General features: G+C 34.8%; 1 protein-coding gene across 2 annotated transcripts in view; it reads right to left on the minus strand.

The window, feature by feature from the left end:
* Positions 1-24,299, minus strand: part of LOC123541117 (uncharacterized) — a 53,762-nt gene extending 29,463 nt beyond the window's left edge. For both annotated transcript variants that reach the window (XM_045326516.2, XM_045326514.2), the window contains exons 1-4: positions 24,174-24,299; positions 19,287-19,497; positions 2,913-2,999; positions 1,236-1,323 (exon numbers count right to left, since the gene is read on the minus strand). The gene's annotated coding sequence lies outside the window, so the exon portion shown is untranslated. The remainder of the gene's footprint in view (positions 1-1,235; positions 1,324-2,912; positions 3,000-19,286; positions 19,498-24,173) is intronic.
* Between the last annotated feature and the right edge of the window lie 1,190 nt (positions 24,300-25,489).

The following is a 25,489-nucleotide window of genomic DNA, read 5'->3' on the forward strand; positions in this document are numbered from 1 at the left end:
GGGGTCTGAAAGTTGTGCACGACACATCGTCTTATTATGAGGTACATTTGTGCCAAGTAATATTAAAATCCCTTCATGGATGGCAGAGTTATGGACCGGACAGGAAAAAAGCCCTGTTGACCTTTGACCTCCAATTGTGACCTTGACCTTTAAGCTAGGGGTCTAGGTTTTGCGCATGACATGTCGTCTCATCATGGGGAACATTTGTGCCAAGTAATATTAAAATCCCTTCATGGATGCGAGAGTCATGGACCGGACAGGAAAAAAGCCCTGTTGACCTTCGACCTCCAATTGTGACCTTGACCTTTGAGCTAGGGGTCCGGGTTTTGCGCATGACATGTCGTCTGATCATGGGGAACATTTGTGCCAAGTAATATTAAAATCCCTGCATGGATGGGAGAGTTATGGACCGGACAGGAAAAAAGCCCTGTTGACCTTTGACCTCCAATTGTGACCTTGACCTTTGAGCTAGGGGTCCGGGCTTTGCGCATGACACGTCGTCTCATCATGGGGAACATTTGTGCCAAGTAATATTAAAATCCCTTCATGGATGACAGAGTTATGGACCGGACACGAAATTGCGGACGGACGGACAGACGGACGGATGGAATGACGGAAAAGCGCATTCCTATAGTCCCCGAAACTGGTTTTCAACCAGTAGGGGACTAATAATGTCTTAGGAGTAAATCGTTAAAGACTCTTTTGGACTGATGAACAAAATCAACAGAGTCAATATTAAGTGTTCCTTGATTCACTAACAATATTGACTTGTTTTCCACAAGTAACTGGCAACTTCCAAAACATGAATCAGAGATAGAAAGGAACAACTTCACATATATCTGCTGAATCATCATGAGGAACATTAAGGCATGGGAACACATTCCCCACCTCTCAATGTACTGCCCTATCCTGTACTTGACCTACTGAGTAAAAAAAAGCACAACCTGTTGCGTTTTTATCTTTAACATATCAAAAAGACATTCACACAGCCAGTTAAATTCAAAATTTCCTTTCATCATGTAAATCTATATATGTAGGAATCACTTATAAAAGTTTCAACAGATTTCCATAAATAAGGGGAGGGAACTTTGATAAACAAGATGCAGTGACTATATTGTTGATTGGGCCAGCAGACACGCAGGAGAATATAAAATCTATGTCTCCTCTCTTGTTATGCAGCCATAACAGTGACTTTAAAAAGACATCTTTTTGACTAAACCCTGAGTTTCTCTCACCTTCTAGTATCAACAATAAGGTCAGCTGATATTGTGAACCAAATACTGTTCTTCCTCGAGCGAAGTTACCAAGAATTATGCCGGCAATCTGAAATATTAATAAACCATTAACTTGTAGAAAGTGAAACTGCATAATGTACCTTTATCAATAAAATACTATAAAACTTTTCATTCTCGTAAGGTAGTGGGGGGGGGGGGGGGGGGGTCTAAATCCTAAATCTGATAGATCTAATAGATTTTTTGTGTTTTTTCCAAGACATTACAGGAGCATAGAGCTGTTAGATCACAAGATCACTTTTCAGCTAGCTTTTGGAACAAAATGAGCCAAGATTTCAACCTTCATTATAGTCAGTTATTTTTTATCTCATCTTATAAACCATCAGTATATCACTTAAAGTCAAAACAATGTTTTATTTCAATTATTGGGCCCTCAATCTAATATATATTGAATCAGACTATCATTTACTCAATTACCTAACTCAGTGGTAATATATGAAGTGTGGCAACAACCTTTTCCTAGATTATTCTTTAAATATAAGACAATAACATTCATACTCTACATCATTCTTAAGAACTGTAAGGGAAATATTAAGACCTTATTAAATTTTCAAGTATCTTGTGAGATATGATTAGAATTTTTATAGAGTATTTTGCAGCATACATTTCACCTATTTTGGACATCAAAAATATTTAAAAGTTTAGGTTTGTGGCTTTGTTAGTCATTATTTAAACTTTCAGGATGTCTCATCAAGCTTTTAATTAGCTTAAAAGCAGCATTAATTTTATCAGAAAAAAAAGTAGCTGAAAGTTTTTTTTCATGCATGAAGAATTTTGAAAAATACAGTTTTTGTTATAATATTGACTTTATTAAAGCTATTTTTTAAATTAAAAGAAGGTTTTAGTACCACCTCTACTGACCTTAGAATGAAGTAGAAATAATTTATTTTATAGAGTTTGCAAAGTAAAACCAAAATTCAGGAAAAATAATCTTGTAACATATCCAGTAAATAGAATGGTAAAATGGACAAATCTGCCATAATATACATCTTTGAGAAATGTTTAACCATACAAATACTTGTAAATATTTTGTCAGATCTATTTTTTTTCTAAAGCTTTTTATTCATCTTTATGCAAGAAAATCTCTGACAACTTATATGACTGTAATTGTCCAACAAGAGGGTCATGATGACCCTGGATCCCTCACCACAGTATTTTGAGCTACATGAACAAGTGTAAGAGATCAGGTAAGAAAAGTCAAATATAAGTTAGCATTGAAATCCCAGTGTGTGAACATGTTTCAAATGTCAAACAGATGCTAAAATATTAAGAGGGTAGGCAGTAGTAGGTTATATTCATGGTCAATGAAAGTCAGTTTCAAGATTGGTGTGTAAAATTGTGTATGTCATCCAAATTTCAACTACATGCGGAAGACATAAGAAAGTATGTTGTATTACAAAATACCTGAAAATATCTATCACAGGTCAGCACTGCCTTTATGGACAATATACTTGTTGCTAAAAGTTCGGTTTTAATTCCGAATGATTTTTTAAAATCAAATTTAACTAGAACCACAACATAACACAGAAACGTTCATTTACATTTTAACTTATGTGTATAATGGTTATGATCTAATAAAACTTAGGGTAAAAACTAAATCACCTTGATGAATAATATTACCTGCCTGCCTTTGCCTACACCAGCAGCATCCCCAATGAAAAATCCAGCTCTCTGACCATTAGGCAGTATCATTTCATGCCTCTGACACTGAAATATTATAAAACTTATAAAACACCAATACTGGGTCTGACCACTGAAATATTATATAACTTACTAAACACCAATACTGGGTCTGACCACTGAAATATTATATAACTTACTAAACACCAATACTGGGTCTGACCATTGAAAAATTATATGACTTATAAAACACCAATACTGGGTCTGACCACTGAAATATACTGAAATATTATATAACTTACTAAACACCAATACTGGGTCTGACCACTGAAATATTATATAACTTATAAAACAACAATACTGGGTCTGACCACTAAAATATTATGAAATATTATATAACTTACTAAACAACAATACTGGGTCTGACCACTGAAATATTATATAACATATAAAACAACAATACTGGGTCTGACCACTGAAATATTATATAACTTATAAAACACCAATACTGGGTCTGACCACTGAAATATTATATAACTTATTAAACAACAATACTGGGTCTGACCACTGAAATATTATATAACTTATAAAACACCAATACTGGGTCTGACCACTGAAATATTATATAACTTACTAAACAACAATACTGGGTCTGACCACTGAAATATTATATAACATATAAAACAACAATACTGGGTCTGACCACTAAAATATTATGAAATATTATATAACTTATAAAACACCAATACTGGGTCTGACCACTGAAATATTATATAACTTACTAAACACCAATACTGGGTCTGACCACTGAAATATTATATAACTTACTAAACAACAATACTGTGTCTGACCACTGAAATATTATATAACTATAAAACACCAATACTGGGTCTGACCACTGAAATATTATATAACATATAAAACAACAATACTGGGTCTGACCACTGAAATATTATATAACATATAAAACAACAATACTGGGTCTGACCACTGAAATATTATATAACTTATAAAACACCAATACTTGGTCTGACCACTGAAATATTATATAACATATAAACACCAATACTGGGTCTGACAACTGAAATATTATATAACATATAAAACACCAATACTGGGTCTGACCACTGAAATATTATATAACTTATAAAACACCAATACTGGGTCTGACCACTGAAATATTATATAACTTACTAAACAACAATACTGGGTCTGACCACTGAAATATTATATAACTGATAAAACAACAATACTGGGACTGACCACTAAAATATTATGAAATATTATATAACTTATAAAACACCAATACTGGGTCTGACCACTGAAATATTATATAACTTACTAAACAACAATACTGGGTCTGACCACTGAAATATTATTTAACTTATAAAACACCAATACTGGGTCTGACCACGGAAATATTATATAACTTACTAAACAACAATACTGGGTCTGACCACTGAAATATTATATAACATATAAAACAACAATACTGGGTCTGACCACTGAAATATTATATAACTTACTAAACACCAATACTGGGTCTGACCACTGAAATATTATATAACTTACTAAACAACAATACTGGGTCTGACCACTAAAATATTATATAACTGACTAAACAGCAATACTGGGTCTGACCACTAAAATATTATGAAATATTATATAACTTATAAAACACCAATACTGGGTCTGACCACTGAAATATTATATAACTTACTAAACAACAATACTGGGTCTGACCACTAAAATATTATGAAATATTATATAACTTATAAAACACCAATACTGGGTCTGACCACTGAAATATTATATAACTTATAAAACACCAATACTGGGTCTGACCACTTAAATATTATATAACTTACTAAACACCAATACTGGGTCTGACCACTGAAATATTATATAACATATAAAACACCAATACTGGGTCTGACCACTGAAATATTATATAACTTACTAAACAACAATACTGGGTCTGACCACTGAAATATTATATAACATATAAAACAACAATACTGGGTCTGACCACTAAAATATTATGAAATATTATATAACTTATAAAACACCAATACTGGGTCTGACCACTGAAATATTATATAACTTACTAAACAACAATACTGGGTCTGACCACTGAAATATTATATAACTTACTAAACAACAATACTGGGTCTGACCACTGAAATATTATATAACATATAAAACAACAATACTGGGTCTGACCACTTATAAAACACCAAAACTTGGTCTGACCACTGAAATATTATATAACTTACTAAACACCAATACAGGGTATGACCACTGAAATATTATATAACTTATAAAACACCATTACTGGGTCTGACCACAGAAATATTATATAACTTATAAAACAACAATACTCGGTCTGACCACTGAAATATTATATAACATATAAAACAACAATACTGGGTCTGACCACTGAAATATTATATAACTTACTAAACACCAATACTGGGTCTGACCACTGAAATATTATATAACATATAAAACAACAATACTGGGTCAGACCACTGAAATATTATATAACTTACTACACACCAATACTTGCTCTGACCACTGAAATATTATATAACTTACTAAACACCAATACTGAGTCTGATCACTGAAATATTATATAACTTACTAAACACCAATACTGGGCCTGACCACTGAAATATTATATAACTTACAAAACACCAATACTGGGTCTGACAACTGAAATATTATATAACTTACAAAACACCAATACTGGGTCTGACCAATGAAATATTATATAACTTACTAAACACCAATACTGGGTCTGACCACTGAATTACTAAACTACGGTGTTCCGTTGGGGCCATCGCAGTTTCGCGTTGTCGTCCTAAGGGCGAAATCGCGAAAACGCGATATTTTTACGCGAAAACGCGATACTTTCACACGAAAACATGAAGAAAAAATATCGCGTTTTCGCGTTGTTAATATCGTGTTTTCGCGTTATCGCCCTTGATCTCACATCGTCTTTTCGTGTTTTCGCCTTCGTGGTTAGTAGGGCGAAAACGCGAAAACACGATATTGATAGCGCGAAAACGCGATATTTTTACTTCGTGTTTTCGTGTGAAAGTATCGCGTTTTCGTCCTGCTGACCGCGAAGGCGAAAATACGAAAACACGATATTTTAATATCGCACTTTAGCCTTCCGGTTTTGCAAGCGTAAACATGGAAAACGAAGTAGACTCACATGTCCGAGAGTATTTTTCAGCCGGTTTTTCATTAACTGAAACACTGACCTTGCTAGAAATTAAACAAAATGTTATTCTTAGGTAAGTTATACGTCTAGGTGATCAAGGTGTGATTGAACTACATGCATATATCACGTACTTTGTAAGTTGTTTACATGTTGTATACATTTACGGTTCATGTAAAGTCTTCTGAAACCCACCCCTCGGGTAAATTTTTGTTTTAGTTGTTTACGTCACATAGGCCTTGGTCTATCATAAAGAATACACCAAATTGTTCATAATAAGCAGAAGAAACTTTTAAGATATTCCCTTACGGACAACACATTTTGTCTTATATCACATGTGCTTTGACTGTTAGATATCAAACTTCTTTTTCAAAAGTATTTTGTCATTACTTCTATTATCATTGTGCTTCTAACATATTTGTCCAGGTACTCCAGAAGTTGAAAGTGTTACAAACCATGTACATATAAACTGCAAACATTACAAAATGAAAGTGAAAGTAGAGCTGTCAAATTGACAAAAACTGCAGTATTTCAACAAATATAAACCATGTACATATAAAATGCAAACATTGCAAAATGAAAGTGAAAGTAGAGCTGTCAAATTGACAAAAACTGAAGTATTTCAACAAATATAAGAGTAAACTATTTTTTATTTCCCGGTGTACCTTGATAATTATGTAAGACACATAACAAGAACAAACTTAGAGAAAAAATATGTTTGAAAAAGAAGTTTGATATTTTGTACAAAATATAATGCGGACAGTTGAAGTACATCCCTTACAGAAGAAAAAGGCCTGCTGCGTACTCTTGCTGTGTACATACAGCGTATATGATGCGTACATGATGTGTACTGAAATCAAGAGCTTTAAATAGTACGCAGGATATACACCGCACATACACCGATAGTACGTTTGTAGTACACTTTTGACATGCAAATGAGCTCTGCCGCGTACTACTTGCTGCGTACATGCTGTGGACTACATAGTACACAGGATGTACGCTGGAGGAATTTTAGTATGCGGGAAATAGTACGCAGCATGTACGTGGCACATACACTTTTCACATGCAATAGAGCCTGCGGTGTACTACACCCTGCAGCGTACATGCTGTGTACTCCTGTGGCGTACATGCTGTGTACTCCTGCGGCGTACATTCTGTGTACTCCTGGCCCGAGTCCTGCGGCGTACATGCTGTGTACTCCTGCGGCGTACATTCTGTGTACTCCTGGCCCGAGTCCTGCGGCGTACATGCTGTGTACTCCTGCTGCATACATGCTGTGTACTCTTGTGGCGAAACTGCTGTGATAATGTAAATTCCTTACCCCACCAACTTTCTTATGCAAATGCTGATCATTTGGACAGAAAAAAACAGAAAAAAGATAAGTGACATGCATCAATAAGTATTACCCTTACCAAAATAATGTAGATTGATGTTATCAAATAAAATTAGTATACTTTTCTTCATCCACTTTTCAATGAAATAAACCATTTTTCGTAGCATGTAATTTGGTAAACATCTGAAGAAATGGCGTAACTGCATCAAGGGGAAACAACTTAATGCAACTAAATATAAGTGTTATAAATTTCGAAGTATCTGCTGTGTACATGCAGTGTACTATTTTCTTGTACAAGTCCCTCCTGCGTACATGCAGTGTACTCCTTAAATTTTCAGAGTCTGTGCTGCGTACTTGAAGTGTACTAGTGACCTCCTGCGTACATGCTGTGTACTCGTCGAAATAGTACACGGCATGTACGCGGCATGCGGTGTATGTAAAATGTACTCCTCTGGCGTACTACTGTGTTCGCGGCATATACATAGCAAATACGCAGCATGTACGCCACAGAGGCTTGCTTCTGTAAGGGATGTTTTGTAAGACTAAATACCTATTACCAAACAAGGTGACCTCTATAGAAAGTATTTTCTACTTATTCTGAACAACTCCGTATATAAATATTATGGGTCTGTCGGGTATGAACCTTGAAGGTACAACGAAAACGGTCCGCAACAGGGAAGTCACAGACATTAGGCATATCACCATCCCAGACCCGAGACAACCGCATACACGGGTAAAACAACGCAAAGACTTGGGGGTGAGGTTTTTACACGTGATGGTGTAGCAATAACTGTAGTTGTTGCGATAAGTGCCAGTTACCCTTAGTGCTGATACCCGTTACCTTCAGTGCATGTGTGAAATATGTCATAATTGGAGTCGGAGATTGTTGCCTTTGGTGTCACTGACAAAGTTATCTTAAGTGCAGGTTGCTTTGGGTGTCAAAAATTGTCACTCTTAGTGCATGGTGTTACCTTTAGTGCAGATGTTACCGTTATGGTTGTTACATGATAACTTCATGTACAGGGATGTTTCCGTTGGCTTTGGTCTCATTTCTGTTTTCACCTAGAATAGCAAGTCAATCTGGAACATAGTGTCTCCACCAACCCCCCTCTAACACACACACACACACACACACACACACACACACACACATCATGCAGATGTTGCATTTGGTGTCATTGCTGACATTACTGTAAAATAAACGTCGGTATACCATGAAAATAACTCGACTCGTCAGTAATTGAATTAAAGATCGTGAGATCAAACCCACACTATGTATTATCATACTCTATTCACCTGTTTGTTGATGTTTTTACTAGCGCTGCGCATTGACATTCTTTTATTATTCCAGCTATCGGCAACTTAAACGGCATTGTAAAAGACTTGGTCTAAAGAGGCGGCCAAACTGGAATCGTGCTGTCGTTCAAGCAGCCATTTTGGTAAATATCTATATCAGTTTATTTTCACAAATTTTTAAATATGATTTTACGTCTTGTTGCTTGAGATGCAAGGAACTGACTGATAATTATACACGAAATATGAATATTCCTGAGATAGCTGAAAAAGACCTTCTTTAGAGTTGGTATCCCATTGGTGTTCTGATAGAGATATAGCTCCAAATGTATGTGTTACGAGACAAGCAGCTCAGTACAAAACAAAAGATAGACCCAGAGTAATATGGCTCTATTCCTGTCAATTTTACGTCTGAGATACGAAACGTTTTGTATCACAATTACTTCTGAGATACGAAACGTTGAAATGTATCACAATAGGAATATAATGTACTGGCATATATAGCAACTTCGAGATATGTGATGACCTGAGACTAGCGCAATGAACAGATGTTGTTGTTAGTTTGTTTGGTCGATAAAGATTTTTGAAAGCTACAAGGTCGTTTGTTGGGCTTGTTTATTCCTCTTAGTAAGGTTTCTAGCTAGCTAGTAGTTACCATGTAGATAACTATTTAATCTGCTGACTGCCCTGGATGTTGACTGAAGGATTGACGGTGATGATCGGGTTTATATATAACGTCTGTCTAGGTTATTTTACCCTTTTGTATAGAAGCCAAAGTGTGCCCACATCTCTGATTGGTTAAATGTTGAAGCCAAATGGGTACATGTTGCGAGAGCATATTGCCAATGATTACCAATCTGATGCCAATTAAAATATCTATTCGCTGGCCAATGAGGTCCGAGGTGAACAGATACCGTTTTGATTTTTGGCGCAAATTCGCTATCGTTATCCAAACTTGTGATAATCAGTACTAACACTGCAACTGTCCATTAAGATGGCATAGAGACTCGAGAAATTCGTTTTAAATATCATTCAGGCTGAAGTTCAGGGTACAGGTGGAAATCTCGGTTGTCGGGCCATGGCTAGTAGGTTGCGAACAAAGTATGGAATAATGTTAGGGAGGTTTGTATTGCTGCTCTGTACCATGTAACACTGAAACATTGTGACTTAGTTATTGGCATTTTCAAATTTCTGCTTAACATACTTAACATGCTATATATATATATCTTAAATGCGCCAGAAGGTTGCATCAGTTTATTGTTTCACATTTGTTGTCAGTGAAACTCGATATCTAGAACTCTAGCTACATGTATTTGTTTCCGTTAAAGTGTCTTTTGGAGTGATGTTACTAATGAGTGAAAGTACTAAGTATTTTCTTATTATTTGTCATGAAAATTGTGATTGTGTTTTCATGTTACTGTTGGTTATACAGTATGTCCCAGAATACATATCCACTTAAAAACTAGAAAATGCTTTTGTAAAAAAGCGCATGTCTCCCCCAATGCAAAGTCCTATAGGCAAGAAGTCAATAGGGGTTAGGAGCAAAAGTCAAAGAGACACTGATGGTTGGCTGCAATAGGGATCATCTACTTGGCATGTCCAATCATCCCGCTAAATTTCAACACTCCTGGCCTAGTGGTTCTCAAGTCACTGTTCAGGCTTCTGTGACCTTGACCTTTGATCAAGTGACCTCAAAATAAATAGGGGTCATCTACTCTGCAAGTCCAATCATCCTATTAAGTTTCAACATTTTAGGTCAAGTGGTTCTCAAGTTATTTCCAAAAAATGATTTTACATGAACAGGCCACTGTGGCCTTGACATTTAATAGACTGACCCCAAAATCAATAGGGGTCATCTACTCTGCATGTTCAATCATCCTATGAAGTTTCAACATTCTGGGTCAAGTGGTTCTCAAGTTATTGATCGGAACTGGTTATCAATGTTCAGGCCCCTGTGACCTTGACCTTTAACGGAGTGACCCCAAAAACGAAAGGGATTATCTACTCTGCATGTTCAATCATCCTATGAAGTTTCAACATTCTGGGTCGAGAGGTTCTCAAGCTATTGATCGGAACTGGTTGTCAATGTTCACGCCCCTGTGACCTTGACCTTTAACAGAGTGACCCCAAAATCATTAGGGGTCATTTACTCTGCATGAACAATCATCATATGAAGTTTCAACATTCTGGGTCAAGAGGTTCTCAAGTTATTGATCGGAAATGGTTTTCCATGTTCAGGCCCCTGTGGCCTTGACCTTTAACAGAGTGACCCTAAAATCATTAGGGGTCATCTACTCTGTATGACCAATCATCCTATGAAATTTCATCATTCTGGGTCAAGTGGTTCTCAAGTTACTGACCGGAAATGGTTTTCAATGTTCAGGCCCCTGTGACCTTGACCTTTCACAGAGTGACCCCAAAATCGTTAGGAGTCATTTACTCTGCATGACCAATCATCCTATTAAGTTTCAACATTCTGGGTCAAGTGGTTCTCAAGTTACTGACCGGAAATGGTTTTCAATGTTCAGGCCCCTGTGACCTTGACCTTTAATGGAGTGGCCCCAAAATCGATAGGGGTCATCTACTCTGCATGACCAATCATCTTATTAAGTTTCAACATTCTCGGTCAAGTGGTTCTCAAGTTACTGACCGGAAATGGTTTTCCATGTTCAGGCCTCTGTGACCTTGACCTTTGACAGAGTGACCCCAAAATCAATAGGGGTCATCTACTCTTCATGACCAATCATCCTATGAAATTTCAACTTTCTGGGTCAAGTGGTTCTCTAGTTATTGATCGGAAATGGTTTTCCATGTTCAGGCCCCTGTGACCTTGACCTTTGACAGAGTGACTCCAAAATCAATAGGGGTCATCTACTCTTCATGACCAATCATCCTATGAAGTTTCAACATTCTGGGTCAAGTGGTTCTCAAGTTACTGACTGGAAATGGTTTTCAATGTTCGGGCCCCTGTGACCTTGACCTTTAATGGAGTGACCCCAAAATCGATAGGGGTCATCTACTTTGCATGTACAATCATCCTATGAAGTTTCAACATTCTTGGTCAAGTGGTTCTCTAGCTATTGATCGGAAATGGTTTTCAATGTTCGGGCCCCTGTGACCTTGACCTTTGAGGGAGTGACCCCAAAAACAATAGGGGTCGTCTACTCCAGCAGCCCTACAACCCTACGAAGTTTGAAGGTTCTAGGTCAAACGGTTCTCCAGTTATTGCTCGGAAATGAAGTGTGACGTACGGACGGACGGAAGGACGGACGGACGGACGGACAGGGCAAAAACAATATGTCTCCTGGGGGAGACATAATAAATTACAGATAAGCATGACTGGTCTCAAATGAAAGGAAATGGATGTTAGTTTTACAACTATACAAACAGAATTATATCATTAAGTATCACACTATCTGATAATGACGCCATTAATGAAACTATATTTATGTTCTGTTTTTTTTTTCAACCCCATTTTTCTTTCAACTTTTTCTTTAGTGAGTTTGTTTAGAATACATTACAAACTGTTCATCAATATATACGAAAAGAAAAAAAGAAAGTTATGATACGTACTAGTACTTACTAATAGATAAACTACGTTAAACCTCATAAAAGACAATACGTGAGATAAAGAATATGAGAAAAGGACCGGAATGCGCTGTTTTAATAATGATTTCATCCATATTTATTACCATAATACTGTAAGTCTAAAAAGCCTTTCTTTTTTGACCAGTCATGCATACTAGTATTTGAAATTTATTTTAGCAAAGTTAATATCATTGTGAAGTGGAAATTTATTCTGGGACACCCACCACTAATATTTATGATATCGTTATTCAAAATTTTTAGATATACTAAGTGCAAAACTGTATAATTGTAATTACTATGCGATACATTATAGATGAATAAATATGTTTAAACCAAATATTTTAGACATAAGTTACTGCAATATCAAAACATTATAGGACGGATTACACCAAACCGGAAATGACTACTCAGTGTTACATGTGAAGTAGTCCAAAATGTAGTTCCATGCTATGGATGAAATCTGGTATAATGAGTGACATGAGGAGGTGACAGTTAAATTTTTGGCTTATGTTTATTGCTTATAGTACTGAGAATAGATCTAGACCATTTTCATTGTAAATTTCTTGGAATAAGTTTTATTCTTTGCGAAAAATGTCTACCTACGCGTAACTGCTAAACGGCTGTTTTCATGGGGGCATTTTTAGAGGGTGATGTTTCTCAGAACAGATTATTTTTCTTATATTCAACATAACATGTCAATAATTTTCTATTTTTGATAAGAAGACATGCTATACTAAATGACCATATATGGTTTTCATATCATTGAAATGCTCTAAAGTGCTGAAAATGAGGTCTGGATGTTTTGTTATTAATATGAAATAAATAAGGACTTGAATTGGTAGAGTGTAACCTTATAGATCCCGAAGGTGTTCAGGCCAGACTGTCAAACAGGCTTTCAAGAAGAGAATACTTTAACAGAGGTCCGAATTTTTTAATTCACATTGACGGTTACGACAAGATAAAGAAGTATGGGTTTGGAATCCACGGAGCCATTTGTGGGTATGAGTTTTTCAAGTCATTTCATTGTCAGTTAACTGTCATTGTTAGTCTATAACTTTGGCCGATATCTGTCTTTTAACAGCAAAATCCTTTAAGACCATCTTTGAATTAGGACCAATATGTTTTGATTAACTGAAACATTTTCAGCCCAAATAAGAAATAAATTGAACCACGGCTTACTGTTTAGGCCATGTTTTGAGAGAGCAGATGTTGTCTTAATAGCGAGGATACACTTTGATCAAATGAATGTATTAAATGCTAATTGTTATCAATTTTTACATTTTATTATTTATATAACTGATAATTTTACATAAACTCTATGAACATTTTCCCCTTTTTATTGTTCAGTTGCTATAGATTTTGATCGTATGTCCGATAAATTGATTATTGAAATGGTGATGAAAACCTTTTAAAACCACCTTTATTGTAAACTTGTTAGTACTAGTTTAAACATTTTGAAGAATAACTGAAGTAATGGTGAAAATGCACGTTTTATGCATTTGTTTTCGAAAGTTAAGCTTTTGTTTTGCAAATCTATCATTGAGCTACCTGCAATGATAATTCTAAATCTTTCAAAAACGTGCAGAAAAATATGTCGAGAAATATCCTCAATGTTTTCATGTAAACGCCAACGCAAGTAGGACTCAAACTAAATACAGACAAGTTTTCATTGATGATAATAATTAAATGTATTAGACTAGGCTAATATCGTAAATTGATTTCCTTAGAATCATAGATGCCAAACAAGTTCAAGTTTTCCATGAATAATTTTTTGTTTCCTGTTTCCTTACCTACCCTAAAATTTTGGCAATATTGTTTTTAACTTTTGAGAAAAAAAGTTGCAGAATTGCACTTTTTATGCTTTAAACATTGTCAGTGATGTTAGAAATCAACTGCGTGACCCCCTTATTTGTATTTATTTTTGGACAACAAAAAATCTGAATAAAAAAATAATAATAAATAATTTCCGTTTGAGCATGTTATCAGACACAAAGAATATTTAGGCCTTATAAAAATGGGTTCAATTTTGAAATACATGTAAATACAATAAACCGCAAGAAACTCATGTTTAGAATACACGTATGTCTGATACTTTTTTAATATAGTTCTACTCAATTAATATCCTTTTTTCAGCTTTTCGAGACGGATTCTTTGGCTGAAAGTTGCACATCCCAATAATAATCCGAATATCATTGCTGCCTATTTTCTAGAGTTCGTAAAAGAAATAAGAGGTGAGCAAGTTACTAACTGCAATAGTAATGACCAATCATTTTTACTGTGATGTGGTGTAAGGTTATTTCTGTACTGTGCGCGGTTATTGCTTACTGCACGTATGTTATACATGTAATGTATGCACTGTCACACCCTTTATAGCTCCCTTCGGATATAGCTCCGCAGGGAGTTATATTCGGAGCACCGTTTCGAGCTATAAACGGAACACCTGCAGCTTTGTTCCGTATATAGCTCTACGGTGTTTTTGTGTAATGGATGGATCCGTAAACCGATCAATAAAAACCGCCCATATATAACTTATAAAACACCAATACTGGGTCTGACCACTGAAATATTATATAACTTATAAAACACCAATACTGGGTCTGACCACGGAAATATTATATAACATATAAAACAACAATACTGGGTCTGACCACTAAAATGTTATGAAATATTACTTAACTTATAAAACACCAATACTTGGTCTGAACACTTAAATATTATATAACTTACTAAACACCAATACTGGGTCTGACCACTGAAATATTATATGACATATAAACAACAATACTGGGTCTGACCACTGAAATATTATATAACTTATAAAACACCAATACTGGGTCTGACCACTGAAATATTATATAACATATAAAACACCAATACTGGGTCTGACCACTGAAATATTATATAACTTATAAAACACCAATACTGGGTCTGACCACTGAAATATTATATAACTTACTAAACACCAATACTGGGTCTGACCACTGAAATATTATATAACTTATAAAACAACAATACTGGGTCTGACCACTAAAATGTTATGAAATATTACTTAACTTATAAAACACCAATACTGGGTCTGACCACTGAAATATTATATAACTTATAAAACAACAATACTGGGTCTGACCACTGAAATATTATATAACTTATAAAACACCAATACTGGGTCTGACCACTGAAATATTATATAACTTACTAAACAACAATACTGGGTCTGACCACTGAAATATTATATAACTTATAAAACACCAATACTTACTAAACAACAATACTGGGTCTGACCACTGAAATATTATAGAACAGAACAGAACAGAACAGAACAGACATTTTATTAAAACTAACTTGAACATTTACAGTTCATCGTTATATACAAATAAAATCGTACATGTACGCAGTAATGTAATAAATAATACCAAATAATGACAATAAACTAATGCAAGTAAAAAGAATATTATTATAATCTATTGCAATGAATTCACATGATTTGATCTTAGCTTAAAGGCTTTTTTACAAAACAGAGCCAATTTATTCAACACTTTAACATTTGTAGAATTGAACAATTGAATAAATTTTAACATACTTGGGTGTTTATAGTAATATCTAGGAATATATTGTGCTCTTAATAAGGCATACATTGGACATATTAAAACAAAATGATATTCATCTTCAAGGTCGTTACTTTGACAAAGTATGCATTTTCTATCGTTTCTATCTATATTTCTATGTCTACCAGTTTCAATAGAAAGCTGATGTGAAGATAAACGTAATTTAGCTAAAATATTTATTAAACTATGACAATTCATTTTACTAATATATTCTGACATTTCAAAATCTTGTTTTAATTCTTTATATAAAAACAAAGACGATCTTGAACATATATCTTGTCTCCAGTTATTTATATATATATCTATAAGTCTAGTGCGCAAGACGGGTACAAACATATTAATATCTATGGAAGACGGAAATATCCATACTTCATGAAAGCCTGCGCTTTGTAATAAAACCCTTACTTTTGAAGCCCAATTTACAACATTATTATTTTCAGCATCATTTCTTAAGACGTTTAAAGTGCTTGATAAAATACAGTTATTATTCTTTTCAGCATATAACTTTAAAAAATATTTGACAATTCTAACTTGTCTTGCTATATATAGTGGGTATCTTCCCAATTCCCCATACAACGCAGAATTTGATGTAGACATTTTAACATTTAGTATCCATTTCATAAATTTTCTATGTATTCGTTCAATGTTTTCAGCTCTATCAAAACCCCATACTTCACAAGAATAATTTAATATAGAGGCTACATATGAATCAAATAAATTTAACATGATCTTTACAGGAACTTCTAAATCTTTTGTAATGGAGAATAATGATCCCATAGCTTTAAGAGCTTTACCTGCTAACGTTTTAGTTGCGGTCATAAAAGATCCGCCATTGGATAACACTATACCCAAGTAATTGAAACTTGAAACGAATTCTAATTCTTCGCCATCATAGTAAATGTGTTCGTTTTCATTTATCCTTCCACCTTTTTTAAAGACTAGGACCTTTGTTTTATTAACATTTACCTTTAGCTTCCATTTATTGCAATAATCATTTAAATTGTTTAATGAATTTTGTAGTCCTGACGCCGTCTCTGAGAAAATTACGGCATCATCAGCAAAAAGCAATAGATATATCGTTAGTTGATCTAATGTTAAACAAGAATTATTGTCGCTTTGTAAAAACATCTCTATATCATTTACAAACAATGAAAATAGTATCGGAGAAATTATCTCCCCTTGTAATAATCCAACATCACAGTTGAAAAAATCTGACAAGGAACCCATATGCCGTACACATAATTTAACTTCGTCATACAAAGATCTTATAATACAAAATAAGGGTCCATTTACACCATTTTTTAATAATTTTACCCATAATGCATTCCTATAAATAGAATCAAAACATTTCATAAGATCCACAAAGCAACAATACAATTTCTTTTTCTGTTTTAATTGTCTTTCTATAAAAGCTTGAAGGAGAAAAATAGCATCTACCGTGCTGTAATTAGATTTAAAACCAAACTGAGCGTCGGTGAGAATATCGTTCGCATAGGCCCATTTTTTTAATCGTTCATTTATAATAACTGTAAATAATTTAGCAAAACAGCTTATTAATGTTATCCCTCTATAGTTTGTCGGTTCATTAGAATCACCTTTTTTAAAAACAGGTATAATCACACCTTGTGACCAAGATTTCGGAAAACAACCTTTATCTAAAATGTAATTAAATAAGATCTCTAAGGGTTTGTCTAGAATATCAATACCTTCTTTAAAGTACTCGTACATAATATGATCAAAAGAGCTTGCTTTATTTGTACCTAATTTTTTAACTGCCTTTCTTATTTCGTCAATCGTGAAAGGTAAATCAAGCTCCTCAAATGCAGAGCTTAAGTTTGCATTATTGTCAAAACTATACAAATGCTCCTCTATTTCATCATCTTGCTCTACTGACAATTCTGATGCTAAATTTTTGAAATGATTGTAAAATTCTTCCCTTTGTATATTATCACCAGAACCTGTAGATTTACTTTGACGGAACAACTTCCAAAAATCTTTAGGTTTCTTATTTCTCATTTCATTCATAGTTAAGGCTTGTTTTCTATTAAAATTACGTCTTGCTTTCCTACAGTAAAATGTTATGAAATATTACTTAACTGATAAAACACCAATAATGGGTCTGACCACTGAAATATTATATAACTTACTAAACAACAATACTGGGTCTGACCACTGAAATATTATATAACTTATAAAACACCAATACTGGGTCTGACCACTGAAATATTATATAACTTCTAAAACACCAATACTGGGTCTGACAGCTAAAATATTATATAACTTCCTAAACAACAATACTGGGTGTCACCACTAAAATATTATATAACTTATAAAACACCAATACTGAGTCTGACCACTGAAATATTATATAACTTACTAAACAACAATACCGGGTCTGACCACTGAAATATTATATAACTTATAAAACACCAATACTTACTAAACAACAATACTGGGTCTGACCACTGAAATATTATATAACTTACTAAACAACAATACTGGGTCTGACCACTAAACAGCAATACTGGGTCTGACCACTAAAATATTATGAAATATTATATAACTTATAAAACACCAATACTGGGTCTGACCACTGAAATATTATATAACATATAAAACAACAATACTGGGTCTGACCACTAAAATATTATGAAATATTATATAACTTATAAAACACCAATACTGGGTCTGACCACTGAAATATTATATAACTTATAAAACACCAATACTGGGTCTGACCACTGAAATATTATATAACTTACTAAACACCAATACTGGGTCTGACCACTGAAATATTATATAACATATAAAACACCAATACTGGGTCTGACCACTGAAATATTATATGACATATAAACAACAATACTGGGTCTGACCACTGAAATATTATATAACATATAAAACACCAATACTGGGTCTGACCACTGAAATATTATATAACTTATAAAACACCAATACTGGGTCTGACCACTGAAATATTATATAACTTACTAAACACCAATACTGGGTCTGACCACTGAAATATTATATAACTTATAAAACAACAATACTGGGTCTGACCACTAAAATGTTATGAAATATTACTTAACTTATAAAACACCAATACTGGGTCTGACCACTGAAATATTATATAACTTACTAAACAACAATACTGGGTCTGACCACTGAAATATTATATAACTTATAAAACAACAATACTGGGTCTGACCACTAAAATGTTATGAAATATTACTTAACTTATAAAACAACAATACTGGGTCTCACCACTAAAATATTATATAACTGATAAAACACCAATATTATATTAATTTCAAAAACCCAACACTTACCAGCTTTACTCGATTTATGTTTTGATTACTTCCAGGATTTAACCAAAAATCATCCCTGATTCTTTTCTCATCAATTCAGTCTTTAAATTACACCATGACTTACAGCCTGTAAAACTCCCTCAGGTTGGAGACTGCTCAGTTTGCTCTCAACAATTACCTCCCTTGGTAATGACTGGTCCAGCGGGTAGTAGGTATCAGGTGGCGTAATTGCCTGAAAAAAAAAACAACAAAACATTGTTTCTGTAATATTTTATGTCAAACCAACACAATTTATCACATATAACACTCTCTGGCTATTAAACTGTACAAGAGAATATCACAGATGAGTACAAGAAAACCCTGAGAACATTTTATCAAGCAATGCACCTTTGTAGAATCAAATATATGGTTCTACAACAACAAAACATTGTTACCGGATATAAATCATGCTTTAAACAAACAATATAGAAAGGTTTTTTTTTTCTTTTGTGTGTGTGTGGGGGGGGGGGGGGGGGGTTAATGCCGTTTTTCAACAGTATTTCAGTCATGTAACGGTGGGCAGTTAACATAACCAGTGTTCCTGGATTCTGTACCAGTACAAACCTGTTCTCCCCAAGTAACTGCCAACTTCCCCACATGAATCAGAGGTGGAGGACTAATGATTTCAGACACTATGTTGTTATCAAATAGTCACACAGAACATACGCCCCGCCCAAGGATCAAACTCACAACCCCACCATTCGTAGACCAATGCTCTCCCTACAGAGCTAAGTTTGTGGGGTGTCAAAACAGAATTTAAATGCATAAAGTATTTTAGTATTAACTACTTTTGTATAAAATTTTGATACTTCTTACAGCATTTTTGTAAGATTATCTAAAGCAGAAATCAGCTGTTAATCTGAAATATTTTCAATAACAGAAGTCCTCAATATTCCAAACAGCAAGAATACTACAGGAAAATACAGGGAACATGATGGCGGCCCCCATATCGCTCACTAGAGTTCATCTGGCCTACTGACCTTGTTTTTGACCCCACATTACCCAGTTTCAAATTTGACCAAGAGATCATCAAGACAAGCATTCTGACCAAGTTTCATAAAGCTTGGGTCATAACTGCGCCTTCTAGAGTGTTCACAAGCTTTTCCTTTGATTTGACCAGGTGACCTAGTTTTTGACCCTACATGACCCAGTTTCAAACTTGATCTGGAAATCATCAAGACAAACATTCTGATTAAGTTTCATAAAGATTGAGTCACAACTGTTGCCTTTAGAATGCTCACACACTTTTCTTGTGATTTGACCATGTGACATAGCTTTTCACCCCACATAATCAAGATTCAACCTTGACCTAGAGATCACCAAGACAAACATTCTGACAAAGTTTCAAACAGATTAAGTCACAACTGTGGCCTCTAGAGTGCTTACAAGCTTTTCCTTTGTTTTGGCCTACTGACTTAGTTTTTGCACCCACATGACCCAGATTCAAACCGGACCTAGAGATCATCAAGGAAAACATTCTGACAAAGTTTCATAAAGATTGGTTGACAACTGTTACCTCTAGATTGTTCACAAGCTTTTCCTTTGGAAGGCTCAAACCTTTGACCCTAAGTTGTGACCTTGACCTTGAGCCGGCATGACTGACTCATGGGTTCTGCACATCGTCTTGATGAGGTGATCATTTGACCCAAGTTTTATAAAATTCCTTCAAGGGGTTTAAGAGATATAGAGCGGACACAAAATGGAAGGCTCAAACCTTTGACCTTGAGTTGTGACCTTGACCTTGAGCCGGCATAGCTGACTCATGGGTTCTGCACATCGTCTTGATGAGGTGATCATTTGACCCAAGTTTTATAAAATTCCTTCAAGGGGTTTAGGCGATACAGCGCGGACACAAAATGGAAGGCTCAAACCTTTGACCTTGAGTTGTGACCTTGACCTTTAACCTACAAGGCTGACTTATGGATTCTGCACATCGTCTTGATGAGGTGATCATTTGACCCAAGTTTCATGAAAATCCTTCCAGGGGTTTAGGAGATATGGACTGGACACGATTTTGTTACGGACGGAAGGACAGATGCAGACCATTCCTATAATCCCTCCGCCACGGCGGGGGATTAATAAACAAGTGTTTAAAGTTTAACAGCCATATGTCAAATAGTCTTGACAAAACATAAACATATACAAAACAGTACCAATTTCCAAGTTCAAAAAGGACCATAATTCAGCCAAAAAAGATCACAGAGTTATGTACTCTTGCCTCATGATAGAGACTATTATACTGAACAAGTTATAAAAGGTTCAAAGCCATATCACGCCCGGTAATCTCCAGAATCATAACCTTTCGGTTATGTATGAAAATGCTTCTGCTATGATTTCCGGTTATGATGGTTTTCACGTAAAAATAGTGACACAGGTAAGGAATTCTTACGTTTTCCTTCTAATATGACTATAAATTAAAAATCAGCGAATGCTATTCGATGCACGATTGAACAATGATTACATACATACTAGATTTTCCGTGCAGTGACCAACTGTTTGCTTCCTGTCAACTTTAGAAGTTGTACACATGATGACATTTTAGCGTTTCTGTGCCACCCATACCGCTTTTTTGCTATTATTTTCAAACATATACGTATTCGTGTGGCAAATAGTCGGCGTCAGTCGATCAATGTTACACACAAACGTTTCAATTTATCCCACAAAAATGTGTGAGAGCGTTGTTTACGACGGAAATATTGTAATAAGTTAGGTGTTATGATTCGGTTGATGATGTTATGATTCTTCAAAGGGGGTTATGATTCTTCGTAAAACAATATCTGTCGAAACGGAATTTAACCACAAATGTATGGATCGACAAATAAACGCTGGTCCGATGACCCGGGAACAGTGTATTTTCGGTTGGAGAAGTGAACCCTGAAAGTTAGCTGGTCCGTTGGACCACAAAAAAATCAGCTTGTTAAGAAAAAAAACTTTGGCTTTACTCTGTCATGTCTTTGAGCTGGATTGAAAGTTAACCTGTTTGACATTGCGAATTGACCAAAGTGAAATGTAGACATTTTCAAGTGTATAAAAATGTATTTCAGGTTAAGTTTTATGGATTCTCATTGTGTAACTGTAAGTTTGTGTCTTCTTTCCTTTTTCTTATATATAAATGGAAATAAAAGACTTAGTTTAGTTTAATCATATTTTATTTTACATATTTACAATAACAGCTCATCTACACAGCATAAAGAAGTCAAGCAAAGAAGACTGGGCAACAAATCCTTACAACATTATTGAATGCCTTCCTCTAAGATTTTAAACAGCAGTGACAGACATGCTGCAAACACATTGCAGCTGAGTGTCTTTTCAATTCCACGTCCCTTAATTTTAGAACACATTTTTTAATATTTACTTTAAATGTCGTTCATTTTTTCTCTTTTCTTGTATATGGGGTACTTTAAAAAAGAAGTTATGAAAAGAATTTAAAGTATTGAAATTTCCTACGATATAATTTCTAATATGAAACTTTAAAGCGCGACTTTATCGTAAAACAACTGAGATAATGGAAATGATATTAGCAAAAACAAATAAGACATTCAATGTAGTCATGGAAATCTGCACATCCATGGCTTAATTTTGCTATTTATGTCAGAAAAGTTTTGGATTTCCTACGGCAGATATTGTTAAACGAAGAATCATAACCCCCTTTGAAGAATCATAACATCATCAACCGAATCATAACACCTTATAAACTGCAATATTGCCGTCGTAAACGACGCTCTCACGCGTTTTTTGTGGGGATAAGTTGAAACGTTTGTGTATAATTCATCGACTGACGCCGACTATTTGCCACAAGAAAACGTATGTGTTCGAAAACAATAGCAGAAAGCGGTATGGGTGGCACAGAAACGCTAAAATGTCATCATGTGTACAACTTCTAAAGATGACAGGAAGCAAACAGTTGGTCACTGCACAGAAAATCTGGTATGTATGTAATCATTGTTCAATCGTGCATCGAATAGCATTCGCTGATTTTTAATTTATTGTAATATTAGAAAGAAAACGTAAGAATTCCTTACCTGTGTCACTATTTTTACGTGAAAATCATCATAACCGGAAATCATAGCAGAAGCATTTTCATACATAACCGAAAGGTTATGATTCTGGAGATTACCGGGCGTGCATATGTCAAACACTTTACACAAAATATAAACTGGTACGAAAAACTTAACCAAGATTTCTAAGTCAAAAGGGGCCATAATTCAGTCAAAATGCTTGACAGAGTTATGTACTCTTGCCTATAACTGGACATGGTGATGGTAAACAAGTGTTGAAAGTTTCGAAGCTTTACCTCAAAAGACTTTGTCAAAATATGAACTGGTACTAAAAACTTAACCAAGATTTCTAAGTCAAAAGGGGCCATAATTCAGTCAAAATGCTTGACAGAGTTATGTACTCTTGCCTATAACTGGACATGGTGATGGTAAAGAAGTGTTGAAAGTTTCAAAGCTTTATCTCAAAAGACTTTGTCAAAATGTGGACTGGTATGAAAAACTTAACCAAGATTTCTAAGTCAAAAGGGGCCATAATTCAGTCAAAATGCTTGACAGAGTTATGTACTCTTGCCTACAACTGGACATGGTGATGGTAAAGAAGTGTTGAAAGTTTCAAAGCTTTATCTCAAAAGACTTTGTCAAAATGTGGATTGGTACGAAAAACTTAACCAAGGTGTGACGCCGACGCCGTGGTGAGTAGGATAGCTCTACTTATTCTTCGAATAGTCGAGCTAAAAATGTTCACATTACTGTTATTTTTCATATCAGAGATGCATTTTATTGGTAGAAAGACATAAAACAGAAATGAATTTCCTCTAAATCAAACATTTAAGCATATTTCAAATTTTTATTAAGATTATAAATCTTTTACCTGATGGTTTCGTTGACACCATCTTGAGCCAATCTACCCAGTTCTTCATCAACCGGAGCAACAGGGGCAGATAACTCCTTGTCACTGACTAAGACAACATCTTGAATACCTTAATTTAACAGAAAACATCTCATAAGACAAAAGGCAATTGTTTATTATGATTCTGATGTAAAACTCAATATTTTTTTTCAGCTTAACATAATATTAAAATGTAGAATTTCCTTTAACGATGTACTGATATTTATAACTTACCAGCATATTCTTCTCTTTTTAAGTGTAGTTTCAAGTGTAATAAACTTAAATTTATAAACAAAAACATATTTGATAGATATAACCTACCATATCTCAATAATACACATGATATGCAGAAAACATAAAATAAAAACTTTTTTTCATTTTACCAGCAAACTTCTTTTTAATTACCTGTACAAATTCTTCACTTTTGGATAAAAAATTAAACAAAACAAACAAGAAGCTGCATTCAATAAACGCTTAATGCCCCTGGTGGCATCTTTGTCAATACAAAGCAACCTAAGTCCAAAATGAGGTCAAGGTCAAACTGAGGTCAGGTGATGTCTGAAGATGAGGAATGGTCACAGGTTATGTCTGCATTAGTATAAAGTCATTCTAGTAAGGGGTATTGATGCTAGACGAAACGGTCCCATTTGGTTAACCAAGAAATGGCCCATATAAAGCAACCTAAGTCCAAAATGAGGTCAAGGTCAAGGTCAAACTGAGGTCAGGTGATGGCTGAAGATGAGGAATGGTCACAAGTTACATCTGCATTAGTATCAAGTCATTCTAGTAAGGGGTATTGATGCTAGACGAAACGGTCCCATTTGGTTAACCTCGTACGGACAGACGAACGGACGTTCCAACGAAACGATATTTATGTGACACCCCCATTGTTCTCTCTATTGTTCTAACAGTCACATAAAAAGAAAAAGGTGACATAAACAGAACGGAATGAATGACATCAAAGAGAAAGTACCGTTATGCAGTCACTTAACCATCATTTCGCAGGCATGGACGAACAGACGGACGGACAGGACGATCACTATATGCCTCCCACATCAGTAGATGCCGGGGGCATAAAAAAACTCTTCCTGGAGTACGAGTGACCCTATTTTTTCAGTTAAGGTGTTACCAAAGACTGCATATTCAATTCAGTATTTGCATTAGTTCATAAGATAGTAACTTACATACATAATCTTTAACCAGGCTTTTCTAAGTCCAAAAGGAAGCATAATTTGCCTAAATAGTAAATACATGACAGAGTTATGGGACTTGATCCTGTGAGGTTGATTACTGTCCAA

This window comes from Mercenaria mercenaria, chromosome 16, assembly GCF_021730395.1.
Source record: "Mercenaria mercenaria strain notata chromosome 16, MADL_Memer_1, whole genome shotgun sequence".
NCBI classification, from domain to species: Eukaryota; Metazoa; Mollusca; class Bivalvia; order Venerida; family Veneridae; genus Mercenaria; species Mercenaria mercenaria.